This window comes from Ammospiza nelsoni, chromosome 1, assembly GCF_027579445.1.
Source record: "Ammospiza nelsoni isolate bAmmNel1 chromosome 1, bAmmNel1.pri, whole genome shotgun sequence".
Taxonomy (NCBI): Eukaryota; Metazoa; Chordata; class Aves; order Passeriformes; family Passerellidae; genus Ammospiza; species Ammospiza nelsoni.
Genome location: NC_080633.1, coordinates 33,029,642 through 33,051,274, shown reverse-complemented (window position 1 = coordinate 33,051,274; position 21,633 = coordinate 33,029,642). Strand labels below are relative to the sequence as shown.

The following is a 21,633-nucleotide window of genomic DNA, read 5'->3' as shown; positions in this document are numbered from 1 at the left end:
ATAAAGCATTCTAAGAAAGAAATGAGTTAGAATGAAGAATGAAGTTATTTGGAGATAATGTCCTTGCTGGTTTCAAAAACCTGCTGTGTAACTGGGAGAAATCCAGACTTGCAGACAGCAGAAATGGAGAACAAGCTGGTGAATCTGCAGTGTCAGAAAGGAGAGGAAATATCTTTTCCAAAAAATGCAAATTTATTGGCACTTCAGTAGAGAATATGTGAAGATTTAATTTTCCTATATTTAAATGGTCCTGAAGTGTACAAGGTGGAGACACCAGAAGTGTGTATTCCCACACTAAAAACAGATGCCTTATTCTGCAAATTTATCATCCATACCTGGAATAAATCCCCTTGTACTGTCACAAGGAGCACTGAGATCCAGTGAATCTTTTGAAGGCTTCCTCAGGTGAAACTTGGCAAATGCTACTGCTATATATAGCATCCACTAGATTGGAAACCTCCTCATCTTGATGTGATCGTATATTCTACACCATAGCAAAGAAAAACTTATAATTCTGAAGGACAAGACTGAGATGGAAGAGACTGTGGCAAGCACTGCTCTGTATCTTGGAGAATTAGACACGTTTATGACAGAATTTTCATAGTCATATAAAAATACCACATCAGGAGCTTAATTTCACTCTGGTTTTCAGTATTAAGCAACATTTGGAGACATTTCAGGCAGCTTTGTGGAAGGAAATAAAATGAAATAATTATTGGTGTGTGATTAAAACATTAAAATGTTGCAGCTAGAAACCAATTATTATTCTGATCATTTTGAGCCCCTTTGTAGGACTGAAGCTAAAGTCTGACCACAAAATTCTGCACTTCTGAAGACTGGTCATTGGTCAGAAGTATGAAAATGCTCAGGGAAAAATAACCTGTTTGGGTTTCCATAGGCAAACTAGAGTTTAGATTTGGTGATATTCAAACAAACGAATAAATAAAAGGCTTTCTCCACTTTCTGGCTGTAGAAAATTTCTCTCAAGAAAATCCAAATGAAGTATGACTGCACAAGTTTCCCAAAGGCTCTATTCTTTGTTTTGCCCTATTTTTTATTTCTTCCCCTCAAGTATTATCCCCAGGTTTTTCTGCTTTATTCTCAGCATTATTTTGTTTAACAGTGGTCTTCCTACAGCAAATTCAAATAGTGCTGCTGTTTCTCATTCAAAACTGAGAAGGTCTCTAACTACTTTAAGATCAAGGAAAACTGGATAATCAGTACTAATAATGCTCTGGAGAGCACCCATGAGGCAGATCATCTAAATGGAAGTATACAGAATGAAATCTTTCCAGTCCTCTCCAGAGCAACCCTATATTGATCAGTGTTGCCAGAAACACAGAAAACATCTTTTTCCAATGTTTTACAGCCTGATGGGAACCAAAGATGCACCATGCTTGATCACTGACTTTTACGAGCACTGAATCCAGAGACAAGATTTCCAGAATAGTAACAGAGAAATGTAACATTTGCTTCTAAATATTTTCCTTTACTACCTGGCTAGAAGTTATAGCACTTGTACTTCTTTCTTCTCCATTTTTAAATCTTTAGCAGTATAAGCTTGCAGTTTTGAGCTCAGCAAGAACAATACAAACATTTTATTCAATTTTAGGATCTCCGTGGCTTTCATTTAATTCTCAATATGTAGATTTTGGCATCCAAAGTCAAACAGCATTTCTAAGATTAGGCATTGGAGAGAAGGAGATGAAGAGCAAGATAAAAACATGCTGAAAGATTCATCAGTGCAAAGAGGTGGGTGAAGGTGGTGTTTTGAGCTGTTTTCTTCTAAACATCTGCTGAGGCACTGATTGAAAACAACTGCACTGAGAGGCTGCTCTGACTGCAGTAATTAGTCCTGCAATCACTGCATGCAGGTGTTTAATTACCCAGGTCCTGCTAGCCACATGGCTTTATTGGATTGGTGTTTTCCTTCGGTGGCCTTTCCTGATGTGGGCTCAGACTTACTGGGATGGGATCTTGGGGGAGCACATCTCTGACCTTCAGGGTTCATTTCAGCTCTCTGGAAACAGGCAGCCCCACAGGTGTGCATGACCCAGGGCTGAGCACCATGGTGGGGGAAAACAGGCTGTGCAAACCAGGGTTCCCACTAAGGCACACCCTGGGGGCACAGGGATTCACATTAATTCCTGGCTTCCAGGACACACACCACCTTTAACCAGCCATTCCTAGGTCAGGATTAGAATTTTCCCTCATTCAGAGCAGCATCAAAACCCATTTTAAAAGTTTGGTTCTTATCTCACATTAGATCAAAACCTCCAGGTCAAACTATGCTAAAAAGTTCTTTGCTAGTTCTATAAAACAAGAATAAAAGCATAATCTGTTTGACTGCTTTAAACCATCTCTCAAGTGCCTAAAAAAGGAGCTCCTTTTTAAACAACCATTTGTAGTCAGCTTCACATTTCTTTCCCAGAAGCAAAAAATTCCTCTTCCAATGTTATGAACAAAACAATCTTCATGCTGAGACTGAAAACTACATGTTTAAAGAGTGGTGCAACCATCTTTGTTTTTACAGCAAAAATAACCAATTGTTTATGAGGTTTGTTATTCTCTCCTCAGGAAGGCAGGTGATTTGAAAGAAAAAGAGCGTAGAGTTGGCCCAGTGCAATGAGCAACATCCTTTAAAATTTTGGCAAATGAAATCCAGTGTTCACTGGCATTTGTGATCAGTCTTTGTGTATTCATCTCTCCTTCCTTTCTATATATGCTGCCAGTGACCACAACAGAGTTCCTGAGACCTTTCCTCAGGGATTTATCCCCAAGAACAGAAGTACACTTCTCTGAAGATGTCCACACCAGAAATTCCAGTACTAAACTAATCAGTTCTGTCAGAAGTACAATACAGATTTTATAAAGACATTTAACCCTGCCTTGAACAATGGTTGATCCATCACATCCAAGAGTAAGTTGCCTCCTTAATTATTTTCTCTTTCAGTCTTGTGCAACACACACACTCCCAAAAATGTATTGTGATGGTTATCCCCCAAACCAGTCTCCACTACAAGCTAACTGCTAATCTTCAGACCCAGTGCCCTCCTCCTTATGCACAGATTTGGCAAGGCTGGGCACCAGCTGACACTCAGCGTTCTCATTTTTTAAAGCATTTACAGCAAATTTATGATCCTCTCTCACCACATGCATGAGAACATCGGAGGCATTTTTATGAGGAAGGCTGTCAATCAAGATCAGTTCTTTATGTAAAGAATGTGATTTAATGGGAATTAATCCAGGGAAGACTTACAAACCAAGCTTTGAAGGTTGCCAATGACAATTTGGTGTCTCTGTCATTGGTGTGAAGTGAGCTCAGAGCTCTGAGCATGTGAAGCCCATGATGAATGGACACCAAACCTACACCCCATCCCCATCCCTGACAGCTTCAGGGTGCCCTGGGATGACAGAGACAGAGGGCTCTTCTCCTGGCTGTCGATTTTTAGCTCTCAATAACCTCAGAAGGTCACTGAAAGCTGGAGTGGTTCCCTCCTGACAGCCATGACATTGTTTTCTAAGACCTGTTCACTCAAAACCTGCTACCAGAACTACCCTGACCACAAAATAAACAAAACCCAAAAGCTGGGTGTAGAGTGTTGGCTTTACAAAACTGCAACAGAAGCACTGAAGTCTGCAGCTCTTGTTTTACTCCTAACAAAAAAGAAACATCACCTGGTGCCGGAAGGGACAGTGACTACTGCCAGGACACTGAAGTATATGCTGCCAGAAATTTGCTCCATCCTCACCAGTAAAATTTCTAGAGACACACAGGATAGATACATACAAAATGTGTTTGTAGAAACATCAGGATTAATTCTGCAGAGCACTAGACTATCCCAGAAGGTGCTCTGTGTCTCCTCCTGTCCCAGCACCAGCCTCCATCCATGTGGGGATGTTCAGGCACGGGCTGTGACCAGGAGAGCTGTGTTTGCAGATCATCCCTTGCACCAGCCCTGCACCCACAGGCCATCTGTGCACAGGACTGAGAAGAGCAGTGCTGGACACAATTTACCTGGAAATTGCTTTCTGTTGCAATGAGGTGCACCACACAAAGAGGTCTGACGATGGGGCACAGTGGGAAATCTGAGCTGTCAAAGGGCTGAGCAAGGCTCACCAGGATAACCTCTCACCCACAGATGTGGTCACTTCCTAAACGTAAGAGTTTTATATGACCTCTGTCTCTCCCAATAAAAGCAGCATCTGAATTCAGAAAGCAGGACCTTTGTTTTTATTCATCAAGATTTCAGAAACAAAAATACAGGTCTGAGCAATTATCCTCAGAGAAAAAGCAACAGCAAAACTGGAATGCATTAGCCATAAATGAGGCAATTAAGTCTAACCTTTGCTAACCTGGCAGGCCAATGGTATAAACAGTATGCCAGGAGTTATTTGGGTCCTATAGATGCCCTTTAAAAAGCCAATTATCTGGAAATGAGTGACTTTGTCAGATGACAATACAGCAGTCCTTCAGAAAGGGCTGGGAAGGGGGTGGGAGGGGGTGTCTCAGCCTGGGCCCACATGCAGCTTTCCAGTATAATTGAACAGCTCTCCTTGTTCACAGGAAGGCAAGGGTTTCTTTCAGTGGAAGGTCTCTGAAATTAATTACACTGCCTCTTACTGGGGAACAGTAGGGCACACTTGCTTGGATGCTATATCAACATGTGAGTAGGTTACTAAGGCGGAAAAAAAGGTGCAAATGCAAAGCCAAAAAAGACAGGGGACGCAGCAAGATGTATGAAAGTGCCAAGTCTCAAAAATGCCAGGATGAGATGAAACAACTAACCCAGCTCTTGTTACTAAAAACAGAAAGAAGAAAGAGCTAAAATGGCTGTCAGGGCACATACACAAGCAGTTGTTATGAAGCAGGCAGGACAGGCATACCCATGCAGGGACAGGGACAAAAGGGGAAAGGAGAGCCTTGATTTCAATTTAGCTTTATAAACAAAAATGCACATCTAAATGCTGTTTCACACAGAGCAGCGCAGCAGTCATGGGACTTCTCCAGGTGACATGGCTGACCTCACAGCAGGTATCTCCATCAATCAATGGGGGGATTCCAGGTCCCAGTGCAGATTCAGGCTCAATTATTTTGCTTCATCCTTATTTTTTAAGTTCATGAAACAAACTAAAATGACACTGCCCTTCTAAGGCTCAGCAAGAGAGAATCAGGAAACCTGAAAGGAAAGCAATGAATGACATTTACCTGCCATCTTTCTTCCTATCTACTGGCCCCTTCTCTCTCTGCTGTCTCACTTGCTCCCATCTCACCTCATCCTCACTGGCCCCACTGCTCATAGCATCCATCCCATCTGTCCTTCACTGCCACACTCCAGCATCCACAAGCAGCAGAGACTGTAAAAGGGCATCAGAAATCATGTTCATGAGCTAGCAGTGGGAAGTAAGCCAGCATGTGCCATGTGGGCACACATCCAAAGGATGTTGCTGCTGCTTGTCTGAGATGGGCTCTCATTACCTGCATGATGGTCAGGGGACTCATAATGCTCTTGGGGGGTCTCATCTTATCCAGACCACTTCCTTCTCCTGTGCAGGATGATGGGCTGGCTCTCACTGGCCCCAGTGACACACAAATGCTTTTGCACATGAAGAATCTCTAAAGGAGTACGAGATCAATGCTGTCTGGGGTGATGAAATTACATACAAAAGCACTGTTGCTGGTGTAGGCTCCTATCCTTGCATGCAGTTGTATTCACAGGCCAACAAGAGAGAATGTGAAAGTCCATAAAGCAGCAGCAGAGAGCAGAGAGCAATCAGAAAAACATGAGATTGTAAAACAATGAAGTACTGCATCCTAATTATATGCTCAATTTTGACACAGACTGTATGGCTACAGCTTTGAAAAACAAAACATGACTGTCACAGCATCCAAAGAAAGTGAAACAGACAGCAAAACTAACCACATCCATCAGCTCTGCAACTATCCCATACAGCCCTGTCCCCAAAAAACCTTTTAATACTCATTTATTAATTTGCCATCCCAAATTCAGGTTCCAACAGGCTGTTTTCTCCAAGGGAGCTGTAAAGGAAACACTTCACTCACACCCCAGCAGCTGCTGCTCTGCACCAGCAGTTTCTCTCTGTGCCAGCCTGATACACAGGTAACCCGGACAAAAAGCATCTCCTGGGGTATTGCACATTTAATGAGCTGGGGACTCTTAGTAAAACCAGATTTGCAAATTTTATATTTAATAGAGCTTTCAGTATAAGTAACTAAAATGCACAGACCATTAATTAAGCTGCATATTTTGGCTGACTGTGTTAGCAGAACTCTTTGGTGATCTGACTACCCACTACCCTTTACTTAATGGCAGCAACTGTTGGTGTACCTGACTGACATTCATAGAGCTTTACAGTTCCTTTTCTAAGAAAAAAACATCTCCAGAGAAAGTGATCCTGTGGTCCTTTCAATGAATGGTGAGACAAAGGGCACACTAAGCTCTTCTCAGCAACACCACTCTCCTCTGTTATTAACTTCCCACTCAGTCTGCTTAATGCACACCCCACTGACACTGGCCCAGTAGCTGGTTTCTTGCAGGTGTTTAAACAAACTCTTACCAATTCATCTCTGTTCCCATTGCTACTTTTTTCCCATTTCATTAACTGCTTAGGTCTGGGTTTTCCCCTCCTTTATGTCATCATGGCAGCAGTTTCCATATTCCTCAAGCCACCTTCTGTTCAATAATCACCAAATTCTCAGTGTTGCTCTCAGCTCTGTGCTGCCTCAGTCCTGCTGAGACAGTCCAAGATTAGCTGTGCTCACACTGCAGCCTGCACACGTGCTTCCATCGACTCACAATGGGAAAAACATCCCCACAGAGAGCAAAAACTTCAATCTCTACTTGGCACTTTTGAAATCAATAAGGGCTCTTGCTCAGATCTGACCTTCAATCAAGTACACAGGACAATCACAAAAAAAACCCCAAAGCCTGAAGGTTACTAATGAACACTGCAAGTAAATCACAAACACCTAAGAGTCATCCTTTGGAAAAGAACAGAAAATGTGGAGAGCAGACCTAATCTTGGTGTTTGGCATTACTAGTGCCACACATTCAGCAGAGCAGACTTCCTTATTTCTGGATGATGTGTGAATCAGCTCCTTCTGCCATATAAGATTTACCCACTTCAAGAAACTGGCAAAAACATGAAAGCTAAAGGGCTCTTGGAAAAATATTTTTTATTTTCCTTGGAAAATAAAAATTGTATTTGATTCTATCTCAAAGTAGTTGCTTCTTCTGCACCTGGGAATAAATCCTGTTTTCCTGAATCATGCCAAGGCTTTTACTGACATGCAGCAGAAAGATGGTGTTCACAGGTCTGTCTTCACACACATGCCTTATAGTCTGAGATTTCTCTTCCTCCTGTATTCTGCAATCAGTTCAGCTTCTTTTCACATGGAAAAAGTGACCACAACAGCTTAGACATCCCAGCAGTCTTGTGCTTGCACGTGTAGTGTTCAGATGCAGTTCTTGTTAGACATTGTACAGGAATTATCTTGATTTTCCAAAGATTAACTTTCAAGCCTTTGTACCACTTCTCCCTTTGCCCACAGCACATCTCCACTCCTCTTTTACTCCTTCATATGATGTTAAGGAACTGCAGATCTTCAGCATCTTCTCCCTGCTGACTCTACCCATGCATGACCAGTGCCTGCTGCCACCTCTTTCAGAACCTGGAGAAGTCATCCTGCTCAGAGAGTTTTCTTCAGCACCACAGCCCATCCAAACCTACCATCTCATGTTTGACCACCTGAATTCCTTCAAAACAGCCTCTAGACAGTTTTTTCTTACAGTCTACCATAAATGCTCTTCTTTCATTTAGCTCAGTTCCTTAGATACTTCCTACATGGGAATCCAAACAGATCTGCACTGGCCATCCACCCTTTCTTACTAATTTAACTCACTCTCACTCTTCTGTGCATATCCTTCTTTCACAACCCATTTATCCCATTTCTCTGGTTTTAATCTCTCTTTCCAGTCATCAATCCCAAATTTTTTTCTCATCCTTTTAAAGATTTTAAGTATTCTTTACTGATCAGTTCCATGTTGCTCAGTTGGTTTTGGCCAAAGACCCCGACTAACAGGTCAGAATCAGCACACTGTAACATCATAGCCTATCCCTCCGTCCTCATTTGTTAACAGGACTTCTCACCAGCACCATTTCAGGGTACCAACTGCATTCCCCATGGTAATTAATGTCCATTTGTGAAGTCCCCCTGCTGCTTACACTCCAAGAGGACTGTGTGTAAAATCAGTGCCTATGAGTTCTTAACTCCAACTGCACACAGCAGCCCAAAAATGGATGGATAGTTGCATAAAATGCTCTCATAAGTGAACAGTTTTGATCTCTCTCTGGAAATCTCCCAGCTCCAGAAGAGATACCAAGCATGCCTGTCACCTGGAAGAGATAAACACATCATGACAATGGGTAGCAGAAGGAGAAAACTAGCAAAATAAGGAGAAAACTGGCAAAGGGGAATAGAAGCAAAAATAAAACCCACTTTATCTGAAAGACTCTAAATCAAAAGCAAACCTTAATAGCAATGCCCAGAAATCACAATGTTCCTTCAATATAATGTCCATGATGGAAATTGAACTGAAGGGAAAAACATAATACAACATTTGAGGTTGGAATTGTAACAAACCTTTGCCTTTAGGTCTCTACTAAACCCCTTTGCCTGCATTCCTACAGGAAAAGTAATCAAGGATTGGAATTACCTCTAATCATCTGTTTGGGTTATTCCTGCCTCACGGTGCTGTAAAGACACAGAACTCCCTCTTCATTTTTTCCCAACAAAACCAAATGATTGCCCATTTGCTTCCACACTCAAAAGAAAAATAAAAACAAGGATCCCACACACTCCTTGTGCAGCCTCTGCTAAGGGACTCTTTCTTGGAACAAATTACAGTAATATGGGTCTTCTAAGGCAGGGACTCAGCAAACAAAAAAAGCAAGGGTTATGATCTCCTTTTTTTATGTACTGCAAAGGCAGAATAAATGGCTTGTTTTGCTTGATGTAAGTCTTCTTTTTGTTTAGCACTTTTGTTAAAAAAATTAGGTATGTCAAAAATGTTACATCTTTTCTCCAAAACAACCCAGAAATATCAGGTAGAAAATAGGGTGCTGCAAGTTTAGCATTGACAGCTTTTCTTCCAATTGCCAGGATTTTAAGACAAATCTATTTTATAGACAACCTACAAAAGAGAATGGTAAACAATCAAAACAATACAAAGAATCACCCTGCTTCAGTTCATCAAATTCATTTGTTTATAATGTACGATCCTTCTAGTACTCTATAGTTTTTCATAAAAAATGGGGTAGGCAAGATAATCTCACACTATGAAAAGAAACAAAAGCAGAAGTTCTATACGTCATTTTAGCACAGCTTAGAAGAGCAACGAGAAGTCCTACTTTTTCCATTTTGCAAATAATTACATCAGTAATTTAGGAGCTGCACCATCATTTCCAAATGCATTATCTACAACAGGAAGCCCCAATTAAATCAGTTATTAAACTAATTAATTAAAGTTGCATGATTTCTACACAGGTGCGCTTGTTTTTGTCCAGGGGAGTCTTACTTGCACTTTGTCGTTTTTCTAATCAGCCCAAACAAAATCAATACATGAGAGTTGATGCCGTCTGTTGGTAGTTGAAGGATGAATTCCAAGTCATTTAGTTACAATTAATTTGGAAACATTTTCTCTCCTACAGCAAGCCTACTGAAATTGCCTTTTTCTCTTATCTGAGAATCAATCATTCCTCTTGAAGATGTGGAGGGGCGGGGGATACATCCCTTCACTCTGCAGTACTAAATGACTAATTAATATTTTCTGGGCAACATTTTAAGTTGAGAGGAAAAGGAGAACTTAGACGATAACAGCTTGTCAGAGCTTGAGGAAAAGCTCCTGTCACAGAAATGGCCATGGCTGTTTAGCCAACACCAAGAGCTCCCACGAGCTGCTCCACACAAGGCGTAGCACAGAAAGGTTTGCCGTAGTTTTGACTCATCTTCCCTCTCTTCCCACTCACATCCCACAGGGGTTTTTAAGTGTTTTTCATTTGGCTCTTCCATTCAACAGCTCCTTCAGGTTTTTCTCATGTCTCCTACATTCCTTGTCTCTTTTATATGCTCTCTTGTCCTGCTCTCCCTTTGTCTCCTGCCTTCTCCCACTTTTTCTTCTCCAAGACCATTCCCAGGCACTGTAAATGTGACTGCTCAGCAATCAAGCAGAAAGGGAAAACCCAGGCACCAAGGGAACCTTACTGCCTAGGTCTAACTTGAAATAGACTGACATGGGAGCAATTAGAATGTAATTTTATGTAATAAGATGATTTATTCATTAGTACAAGGCAGGGATAAAAGCTTACAGCTGATGAGAGAAGCAGGTTTGTTACAGCTGTCAATTTCACCAGCAAAATGTATTAGTCATTTAATTTCCTTTTTTTTTAAACTCCAAAAGCATCCTATAATTACATGTGTGTGCCCTTCCTTATAGCAGGAGATTTTGCACAGAGTTCTTTATTTTCATAATGAAAGGAGAACAATTAAAGTGTCATGAGATGATTGGTCTGTCAGTGAGTTTGATTGACCATATACTACAAAAAAAAGCCCATGCTTTTTAAAATAAATATTAAGATATTGGAATCAAAATACCTATGTACTTTGTCATAGAAGGAAGGTTAATAAGTATCAGGTACCTCAAGCATACTCTAAGCCAAGAGACGTACACGAAGATTCAGATGGTTTCTTTTCCAGGACAACTTCCTTAACAGGAGTCCGCTCTCATTCTTTTTCTGCTTTCAAAGCAATTTCTGCCTAGAAATCTGATTATCAGCATCCAAAGCATTTCTAAAGCTGGCCTTCCAACCCGTAATGATTAGCCCCAGTGCAAGATTGCCATGAAAAGCATCTGCAACACTGATGACACATGGAAGAGAATGACACATGAAGGCTTTGATCACCTCACACACCAGCCACAAGGTTTGGGACTCTGCAGAACGTAAAGAGCAGACTGTATCTGCTGTATCTGTCAGTGATCACAGCTGGAGAGCACACTTCCCACCTTGCATTACCTCCTAGGTAGAATTTATGGTGGATAGGAGTACTCAAAGCTTGTCCCTTTCCAGTCTGCTGGAGAACAGGAATACTTAATCCTCAGCAAGAACTTGGCTGAGCAGTGGTTCAGAACTTAGCTGGCAGCAATACATGGCAGAAAGGACCCTGGCCTAGTACCCAGGTCCCAGGTCACTCCACCTTCCCCTCCTTCCTATCAGCCCCCCAAGGACTTGGTGTTCTCCAGAATATGAAATTACAGACTGGACACCAAAGCAAGGTGCTCATCACAGAAATGCTGGTGATGCTTCACTTTAGGCAAGATTCTCAACCTGCATCAATCAGACCCTGTTTCTGCTATTCACCATCCAGCAGTGCAGATCTGCCATGGGGGGATTGGGTTGTTTTGAAGTGTCAGAGCTCAGTAATTATATTAGTATGTACGGTTCTGTAAACATTTCCAACACCAGGATGAAATTTCAAAGGGCCAGGGCTGTCCTTTCTGGAGTGGGGTGGTCATTCTTACTCCTGTTCTCCTTCATGACTTGCCAGCACAAGTTGCCAGCTCCTAGTGGGACCTTGAGCTTGCTTGGGGTTTTCCCAGTCCAGGAAACTGCCCCCCAATCGCCATGATCCCCTAATTAGCTGCTGAATGTGCCTGCAACAGAGCTGATCACCTCAGCCGTCCTTTGTCACTAAAGTGAGAAAAGGTTTTCCCTCCAGTTAAACTACACCAAGTATTTTCAGATTCAAACTTTCCCCCATCAGCCACCAAGATCACAAACACATTCCAAGTACTTACACATCTGCTCAGCTCTGCAGGTGCACAGCAATCCATCCAAACCCCTCCTCCAAGAAATCTCAGGGGGTATCTTCCCTTTGCTGGGACGGAGGGGAAGCACCTGCCTGTGCCAATCCCCAGCAGGTGGAGAGAGCTGATCCTTCCCTTTTACTCAGCACTGGTGACTCCTCTGGACCATGAGGTCCAGTTCAAGGCTCACAGCTAAAAAAGGGACATGGACATACTGGAGAAAATGAAACAGAAATTCATGAAGATGCTACATGGATAGGGAGGATTTGCCACAGAGAGTTGGAGAGAGCTGAAAACTTGAAGGCTCGGGGGTGATCTTACCAAAATGTATAAATATCAGATAAGGGTGTGTAAAACAAAGTGAATCAAACTCTTCATGAAAGGACACAAAAGGCACAAACTGTAATACAAGAAATTCCATTTAAACATTAGGAAAATGGAGTTTTTTATTGTCAAGCTGATCAAATAATGGAACAAACTGCATGGAGACATTTGAAGTCTGCATCTTTGGAGATATTTACCACCCAACTGATCATGGCCCAGAGCAGCCTGCTGTATTGAGCCTGATTTTGACAGGACATAGGACTAGACAATCTCCTGCTGCCCCTTCCAACCTTGCAAAGAGTGAGGTGGATTTCTTTACCTTCTCCTGGTTCAGGATTCCCCCTCAGCCTCTGATCTTCAGTTTTCCTGAGAAAGAGGCTGTTAGCAAAAATACAGTATGAGCTAATGGTCTGGAACACTTTGCTCCCTTTAAAAAACAAGTCTGCTTGCATCATACTTGAGTATTATCATTAATATTACTCCTACCAGGAACAGCTGAACAAAGGCTGGAGGTGTATTTCTCAGAAGTTCCACTCTTTCTGCTGCTTATTTCTCTGTCTGAAGGCAGCTGTGACTGGATCAACCTAAGTACCTCTGCAGCAGATGTGCCAAACAAGCACAGTAAAGGGAAATCAACACCAAATTAAGACCTGTATAGAAAAATACACTATTTTTGTTGTCAGGTAGTTTGTAAAAAAAGAAGAGGCATAAAAACAGCCTGTAAGATTCTGGCAAACTCTCCCAAGGGAAAAAGTTAGTCCCATTTACAGCAGATATTTGGGAGGCAGTTGGGTCCCATACAAGCACTGATGTAAACGCAGTTTCCTGCCCAGCCTGATGACAATTTACCAGAGGGCAGTGTCTTACCTGACAGGTCCTACTCTGTGAAAGATATATAGGCAGCACACTCTAAATAGAATGTTGTCCAACAGGATGAGGCTCTTGTATCCAAACAAAGCTCAGTATCTTGCTAATCATCTACCAGTAACATTCTGGACACAAAAGAGAGTTGCTGCTTGCAACAATGGATTTGACAGCCAGCTAAGGACAACAGGCCTTTGCATAAAATAGATTAAAAACTTTTAAAACTGATTTAGAGATGTACTGAACAAGACCTTATAATGGAGAAAGTCTTTGTTGAAGTCATCCTTGCAAGTAGAACCCTTTAATTTGAGTGCTGCAGGTCTCTGCAAATGTCAGGTTGCCTTTGGTACAAAGCAACCCGTGTGCAGCTTCCAATAAAGGAAAAAATGTCAGCCACTTTTGAAGCTCCCTTGGGCTGACACATTTGAATTGCATGCAGTTAACCCAGGTATCTGTTCCCTACTATCTGCAACAGAGTTTATGGCACAGGTTTCCTCTTTTTAATTTACCGACTTCAAGGTACTTCAAGTTCACACATTTTTTTCTTGCTGAAACTAACCTACCTGACAGTGATGGCTTAAGGCAAAGTGATACATTAAAAAAATTTCAAAAGACAGAGCCAAGTAGAACAGAAAAGAGCTCTCCAGCCCAGCCCCCACTCAGTAGTAACTATACATATAGTTACTCAATAGTAACCACACATCTGTGACACTCTGCCAGACAGATACCTCATCTCACTTTGTAGTGACAAAACCATATATTCCAGAGTTTAATTATGCTGAATTAGAATGGGGTTTTTTCCTGCTAATATCATAGAGTCATGGAGAAATTTGGGCTGGAAAGGACCTTAAAGATCATCTAGTTCCAATCCCCACCAGCTTTCACTAGACCTGCTTGCTCAGGGCCCCATCCAACCTGGCCTTTAACACTTCCAGGGATGGGATACCCACAATTTATCTGGGTAACCTCTTCCACCCTCAGAGTAAGGAATTTCTTTGTAACATCTGATCTAAACCTATTCCCAGTTTGAAGCCACATCTAACTTAACTTCCTTTTCTGTAAAATTCAATCCATTTATCCCCAAAGGAAAGACATGGGAACAAAAACTCAGTTTTGTTCAGCTCTGTTCTAGATTTCTGCCTCCTTGAAGAATTAAACCCTCTCTTTACCCAAGTATTTTTACTGGCCCATCGATCCAAGTTTGTAAATATCTGACTTTCTTATACTCCTCTCTAAACTGTCTCTGGTGAGTTTTTATTCTTCCTTGATGACTGATGTTGTAATCTGGAAAAGGTACCTTGGCCAAAAAGAGTTTCTCTGTTATTTTACTGAAATGACAGAACATAGCATTGAAGTCATGAATGAATGAATATGAATGAAGTCATGAAGACATGCTTTAAGTCTTAAAAATTTCTGTCTTCTCCAATTCTTTATGTTGAAGTTGTTTGGCATTTAACTTGATAAAGCTAATTTGATCTGGTTTTTAGGCTACTAAAATGACCAGTGCAAGGTCAAAATACATATATGCATGTTCTTTAGAAGTGACATACCCTTGCACAGCAACTTATGCAAATGAAAGTGAGTTATCATACTAAGATTTGTAAAAACAGTGAAAAATTCAAAGGTATTATACAGTGGCTGATAATTCATGGACTATTCCAGAATTAACATATCTTTTCCAATGGCATGATTGAACTTCTTTTCATAGAGCCCCACAGAGCAGAGGTGTAGGTGAATTAAATGAAAACCAGAAAGCAGCGGTCACAGAGGAATCTAAATACAGATACCAAAATGAGCACCTGTATGCCTGCCAGTGCAGGAGAGTTTCAGCTGCCCTAAACATGAACAGACACATGGCAGAGATGGACCCCAGTAAGCATTTTTAAAACCCAGGCTTTGGGTCAGTGCTGCTTCTTGGCGTCACACTATGATTGTGTCACACTGTAAAGGCATTCACCTTAACATAAGCTTATTTATACATCAGTGTCTACCAGCATCTGAAAGGAGCATGGCAAGAGGATGGAGCCAGGCTCTTCTCAGTGATGATGAAAAACAGGACAAGAGGATATGGGCAGAAACTGATGCACAGGAAACTGTGAATATGAAGAACTTGTTTACTGTGCAGGTTATTGAGCATTGGAACAGGTTACCCAGAGAGTCTCCCTCACTGGAGATATTCCAGAGCCATCTGCACACAATCCTGTGCTCTAGGAAGACCCTGCTCAAGCCCGGAGGTTAGACCAGATGATCAAATGTGGTCCCTTCCAACCTCATCAATTCTGTGATTCTGTGAACTGAGGATACTGATTTATAGTCAATGACCATGAGTTCAAAGACGCTGGTAATATATATATATATATACATACATATACATATAATGCATTTATATGCCCATAACTTGTTTCTTCTCACCACTGGTTCCTGAAAAAGCAACATTACTAGAGCAAATTTATTCTCATGAAGTAAGGCAGGTTCTGACTTAATAATGTGTCTCTACCTACCTATCTATCTAAAGATTGATCCTTTCTGTAAGGCTTTTCAAACTTCAGGTTTAGTAGGTGGCAGGTACTGTGGCTGGCAGGGCACCTAGAAAGAGAGGACATTCCAAAACACATCACACCACTTGAGGATTTTAAATTGTAAGTGAATCAACAGAGAGTAACAGAAAAAGCACATTTTCTGTAATTAAATCAGAGCCATCAGCTATTTGAGGGCCTGACACTACTTCTGCAGTAGCACTGACTTAACATTAAGCAAATGCTGATGGCTTCCTGCTTAAGGCAGCCCAGGATCACTCTGCAAGTGTCTGTGCACTGATCCATAGTGGAAGGTCACCTTCAGCAAATGAACAAATGCATTTCTAAACAATTTGTACAAACTATAAATTTTAGGTAGAGGTAGTGGTCATTTGGTAATCTGAATGCCTTAATGAGCTAGTGCGGCACTGAAGCACAGGAAGCTGTTCTGCAGATTTAAGAGGTCAGAGGGACAGATTTACTATGCATACATAGGAACAATCAGACCTGCCTTCTCTCCTGCAACTGGGGTGAGACAAGACAATTCTGCCACTTTACTGTTGAGCTGTTTATCTGATGACACACTAAAAAAAGAAATGAATAGATTTATGAATCATAAAATTATACTAACTGCAGTAGATGATGAAATTCATGACTCAAGCTACTAAGATTACCACGTCCCAAATTATACTACTTGCATTTCTTTATTTCTTTGCAGCCAGTATAATTTGTAGTTATCATCAATTAAATCACAGTCATAAACTGAACTTTTAAAAGATGAAAGAATTGGTCATGATGTTGAGCCAAAAAGCAAATAATAATGTCAAAAGATTAACTTTATAAATGCCCTGAGGTCTTAAGATATTAACACAACTTGCCAGCCTGTCAGCATGCCCTGACTAGGAAATGTTCAATACACCAAGTATTCAATAAACCAGATTCAGCATTTTGGCTCACCTAACAGCACTAATAGGTTGTTTCCTGACACTGTGTTCTTGCAAAGGACTAAAAGTGCAACTTCTGGTAGAGTTAGGAGCAGCAGGAGCTAATACTACCTACTCCTTGTGTTTGAAATAGCGTATGGGTGGTATGTATAGGCACTATCAAGCACTCCTCAGATGAATTACTTAGAGCAAGTTCCAGTGCATATTTATTAAGCTTCCCATCAAAACCTGTCTTTTTTAAGAGATACTTTCACTGAAACAAAAATAACCACCAAGGAAAAAGAGGCATTCAAATACCAAGTCCTTGGTATCCAGTATCTCCCCAAGCTCCCCACACCATTTCTGTCTGCAGCAGTAGGAACAGAAGACTATAAATAAGAGTGAGATTTTTGATCCTATCTTTAAAGAATAGCTCTTCCCTAGTGAAACAGTGGGAAAATCTGCAGCACACATGGCTGGAAGTCTATTATTAAGTCAGAGAGAAAAAGACAAATCACTACAAAATACCCAAATGTTCAGCCTCACAGTTTACGTACATTAGCAGTCACACTACTTGCAAATGGCACCATGAAATAAATAACAGTGTTTCCAAGAGAACACTATCTACAATAGCAATGTGTGTAGAGGAAATGTAAGGAATTAATGCTGAAGTACAAAGTCTGTTGAGTCATAGTGACTGAACTATAAAGCCCCAACAGCAAAAGACGCCTCAAGAATGTAGCAGCTTTGAAGACATGTCACTGTAATAAAATAAAGTCAGGCTCTGGTTAACAAAATGTTTCAAAAAAGTATTAGGAAAAAGGCATTAGTGTAAACATACTGTTGTGCAACCAGAAAAACCTTGAAATATTTCTATCTTTCATGTGATATGTTGGAAATTGGCTTTAACTGTGCCTGCCAGTCCCGATCAGCCTTCAAGGAGAGCTTAGCTTGGCTTTTGTGGAATCGCCATTTTGACAAATATCTTAAATTAGCAGGAAGAAAAGTTGCTGTGGAACAGAACTGCATTTCCCAACAGCAGATTTGAACTTTAAACCAAGCTCTATGAGGAAAAAAAGGGTTTTCAAAATAACTTCAGCTTCCATCAGCCTTTACCTGCATCTCCTGAGCTAGAGGTCAGCAGGGGCTTTTCCTTTGAGCGCAGGCTTTATACAGTAGTAGGACCAAACCATCTTCAGTCTACTTGCTCCAGAAGAGTTCTCTTACTTTCTCTCCTGAGGGAGATTAAATCGATCCTGGAACATGAAACACTTGTACACAAAGAAACCCTCTGAGTTGTGCTGGCTATACAGATTCACACTGCATGTGACTTTTACACTGCACAAGGCTTCTCGTGTGTTTATTCAGTGTTTCAGCTGGTGGGACTTGCTCAGCTTGCAATTTAACACAGTTCATGCAAACACAGCATAAAAATTTGAAGTGTGTTAATTGCCATTTAAAAATCTTTCTACGGAGCTTCAAGACACCAGAAGTACTGTCTGCTTGGTACATAACTCTCATTCCCCTTCAAGGATTGTCCTTGTGTCTACTGCTGCCTGAGCAGGGCAATAACTTAACCCACTCCAGGGTACATCAGGCAGCACTATTAAGAACTTGCATTTCACAGAACTTCAGATTCTGATAACACCACAAGAGACTGTCTTTGAGAGCAACAGAAAAACTTTATTGTCAAAGTAGGGAGAGGGAACAGAAGAGAAGTTGTCAAGAATCTGGTTAGAAGGAAAAGCTGCAGCAGTGAATGGAGGGCTCAGTAAGTGATGGAGAGGAGGATGTATGTGTCCCTTCATGCATGCACCCAAGGCTGTAACATGCACTTTTGCAGCACAAGCAGCCTGGGCCACATCTGGGAGAAAAGAAAACCCAAGACACATCAAATAAGGGCAAAATCTGCTGTTGAGGCATCCAAAGGAATGTCATCTTGCATCTCAAAGCCCCAAGGCTCACCTTCACCATCTTCTTTGACTTCCAACAAGGACTCTCTCCAGAGCTGTCGTGTCTGTCAGTACCCAGTGTAACAATGCCAGGTGGTACAGCTCCTGGCTTTGCTGAAACAGGCCATGGAGTTAGAAAAGGAGGTGAGAAAGAAGCCAGAGGGCTGCTAAGATGACAGATTAAACTTCAGTACCATTATCAGAAACTTATGGTCCACACCATGACTGCCAAGATGAGACAGAAGAGGTCCAGTCTGTTTGACTTGTATTGATGCTACCAATTATTAAGGTTGCAGGGAAGTTTAACAGCTGAAAGTTCACAAGAGAAGAAAGGCATGCCAGGCAGTTTTGGCAAGCTTTCCCATCTCTGCACTGCAGGAAGGGCAAGGGGGTCTCACCCAGGGCCCTCAGGCAGCTGAATAGCTGCTGGCAACACAACAGGTGACAAATACAAACCAGGATCACATCTTCACACAGCAGAGCAAATCTCATTTCTCTCCCCCTGTTAGTAACATAGAGCATGAACACACAAATGCTAGGCATATATAACATACTAAAATATATCTACAAAAAGTCCAATTCAGCATTTAAACTCAGCCTTCCACGTGGTGTGGTCCTGGATGTACTGCAGCTCCTGAATCTAAAGCTGCCAAACCTGACTCCAGCACTTGATCCCACATGCCATCACCACATGTGGTAGCAGCAGATTTAGGACTATTTAAAAGTTATCTAGCCATGGTGGGTCTGCTGTGAAAAACACAGTCCAAGAGAACTGCTGCAGGAGCTGTGGCACATTGTCTTAGTGCCTGTCAGCACACACCCAGAAATCTGCGGAAAGTTTTCACCAGGGTTTTAAATTATGTAAAGAAAGATCAGGCTCTCTCTCAAACATTCATCACAGTCTAGAAAGTCAAAAACTTGGAAGCTATCAGACCACTGATTTGAAATCAGGATAAATTCATGCCAGTTTCTTTGCAAATTGGGGAAATTAGGTGACTGCAGATGAAATCAATCTTTGCCCATTTAGGGGAAGTTCTTGAGGCAGTTACCTATGAAGGAATATAATTTAACCTGCAGGCTATACATACATGCAGGAAAAAACTGTTAAAATACCAGTGAGTGTTAGTTAGAAGGACCCTTAATTAGCAGAAATCTATTTTAAAGTAGAAAATACTCACCCTGTTCCTTCTCAAAACTATATAAGCACAAGTATTAAGTACTGATGAAGTGAGCAGCAAACTGCCTGGAAAGATGTAGTAATGTTATTATGGATGTTAAGGTAGGCATGAAGAACAGGAGGAATTGAACAGCTCAGGAGTCTCCTGAATTGAAATTGTTTCTCCTGCTCCACCTAAACAATGGAGATAAGAAATGCTGATGTTCTCCCAGTGTGCTGAAAGAACTCCTCTTCCCAAAGAAAAGCAGCCCTGTGGCAGGTCTGCAGGCTGGGTAGAGCCAGAGGAAGTGGTTGCAGGTGCCTGAAGAGAGCATTTCCTCTGAGGTGACTTTGTCGCCATTTCTACACCCTAGAAGGCAGCTGTAGTGGGTGACTTGGGTATGATGTACTGGGCAAAAGCCAAAGCTGATTCCAAGGCACAGCTGGTGAGCATCAAGGTGAGGAGTGAGGAGAGAACACAACTCTGAACAAGTATCAAAGGTAACAGTGCTCACCAAAGAAAGCTCTCAGTGCCAGGGCTGGAACTGCAGGGATGGAACTGCAGGCTTACTGCTAAAGGCCAGACAACTTCCTTCCCAATGAAGCAAAAACCATGACAGGCCCTCACCATCCTGGTCTGTGCAAGGACCCCGCTCCAAGCTGCGGATTGAAGACACCAAGGGAGAGTGATGCCACTTTCCTTTGGGCTTCATGGAAGAAGCAGCAAGTGAGCAAGGAGGCAGACAGACAGTTCCTACAGGATCATTTCAGCCTCCCCTCCCTGTCCTGCAAGCACCCCTTTCCAATTTCCAGCCAGAAGAGATGCAGCTGCAAGAGCTGTCTCAGAGCACACAGCAGGCAGTCCATTACCATACATTAGCATTCAGCTTTGGCAGGAGAGCTGTGCAGCACCACCCTGAACCAACCTATTTTCTTAAGGCCTCCGGCAAATAAGAAAGGAAAAGAAAGCCAGAGCTACAAAATTACCATAGAGAAATGTCAACATAGAAACAAACAGAACTGGTGACACTAAAACTTTAATCAATGTTTAACTCAAATAGAAAAGGCTCATGCATGACAAAAGGTTTTGTAATACTTACAGGTGGTAAAGAAATTTTGAATGATCTGCAATCCATTTTTCTTTAAACAAGCATAAATGCTGACTTCTAGTTTCAGAAAAGCAAGAAGGTTAACAATTTGGGGATTTAAGTACACTTTAGTTTGTATGGACTCCAGAGCAGGCAAATATTTATTCTAACATTTGTTACGCAGCATGATACAAACAATCAGGTTAGTCTAACCTCTCTTCAGTGTTTAACTGTCATTGAAATTAGAGTGAGAATTTTAATAATGAAATTATTAAAATATTAGTTAATAGGGAAAGAGTGCAATCAGTATTTGGAAAGCATTCCACAAAACTTCTTAAATGTTTATTGACAAAATTGACAAGCTATTATTCTTCTGTGATTTCTGTAATGAAAATATTTATCACATTACCCAAAAATTCTACATAAAAATACTTTGTATGTCATAAAAATACTTCCAGTATTTTACTGTTTTTGTTAGGTACACTTTACAGAAATCAAAAAATCAGCATCATACAGTGAAAAGAGGATGAGTATCTTACACACTATTCCATTATAAAAAAATCTAATTTTGGTTTAAGGATAAAAAACCAAGAATAATGTCAAACATGAGTCTGTCAAGAGTATCTTCTACCCACTCTGGACTGTATCATTGTACTTGGGGGCTCCCCAATTCCCCTGGTGCTGCTGCTTGCCTGTTACATACTGCATTTTGACATTCTTCATCCAACAACAAGCAGCTTCAGTAAGTCTCCTGCAAAATAGCAGTCTGCCAACAGTGCTGTCCAAGAGCAACACCCAGAGGCTAAATATACTGCTACAGCAACACTGCACACTCTGACCCGCTCCTTCCTGAAAAGAAAGGAAAGCTTCCTAAAGATAAACAACAATTTCCTGTACAGATAAAGAGCTGACAGAATTTTTCAAT

General features: G+C 41.4%; 2 long non-coding RNA genes across 2 annotated transcripts; both read right to left on the bottom strand.

The window, feature by feature from the left end:
• Nucleotides 1-7,181: 7,181 nt before the first annotated feature.
• Nucleotides 7,182-12,634, bottom strand: LOC132083029 (uncharacterized). The gene is made up of 2 exons (XR_009419895.1): nt 11,877-12,634; nt 7,182-10,939 (listed from the first exon to the last, which is right to left on the bottom strand). It is a non-coding gene; the product is annotated as an uncharacterized LOC132083029 (long non-coding RNA).
• A 5,586-nt stretch (nt 12,635-18,220) lies between these two features.
• On the bottom strand, nt 18,221-20,787 carry LOC132070768 (uncharacterized). Its single transcript, XR_009418039.1, has 3 exons — nt 20,721-20,787; nt 18,478-18,578; nt 18,221-18,376 (listed from the first exon to the last, which is right to left on the bottom strand). It is a non-coding gene; the product is annotated as an uncharacterized LOC132070768 (long non-coding RNA).
• Between the last annotated feature and the right edge of the window lie 846 nt (nt 20,788-21,633).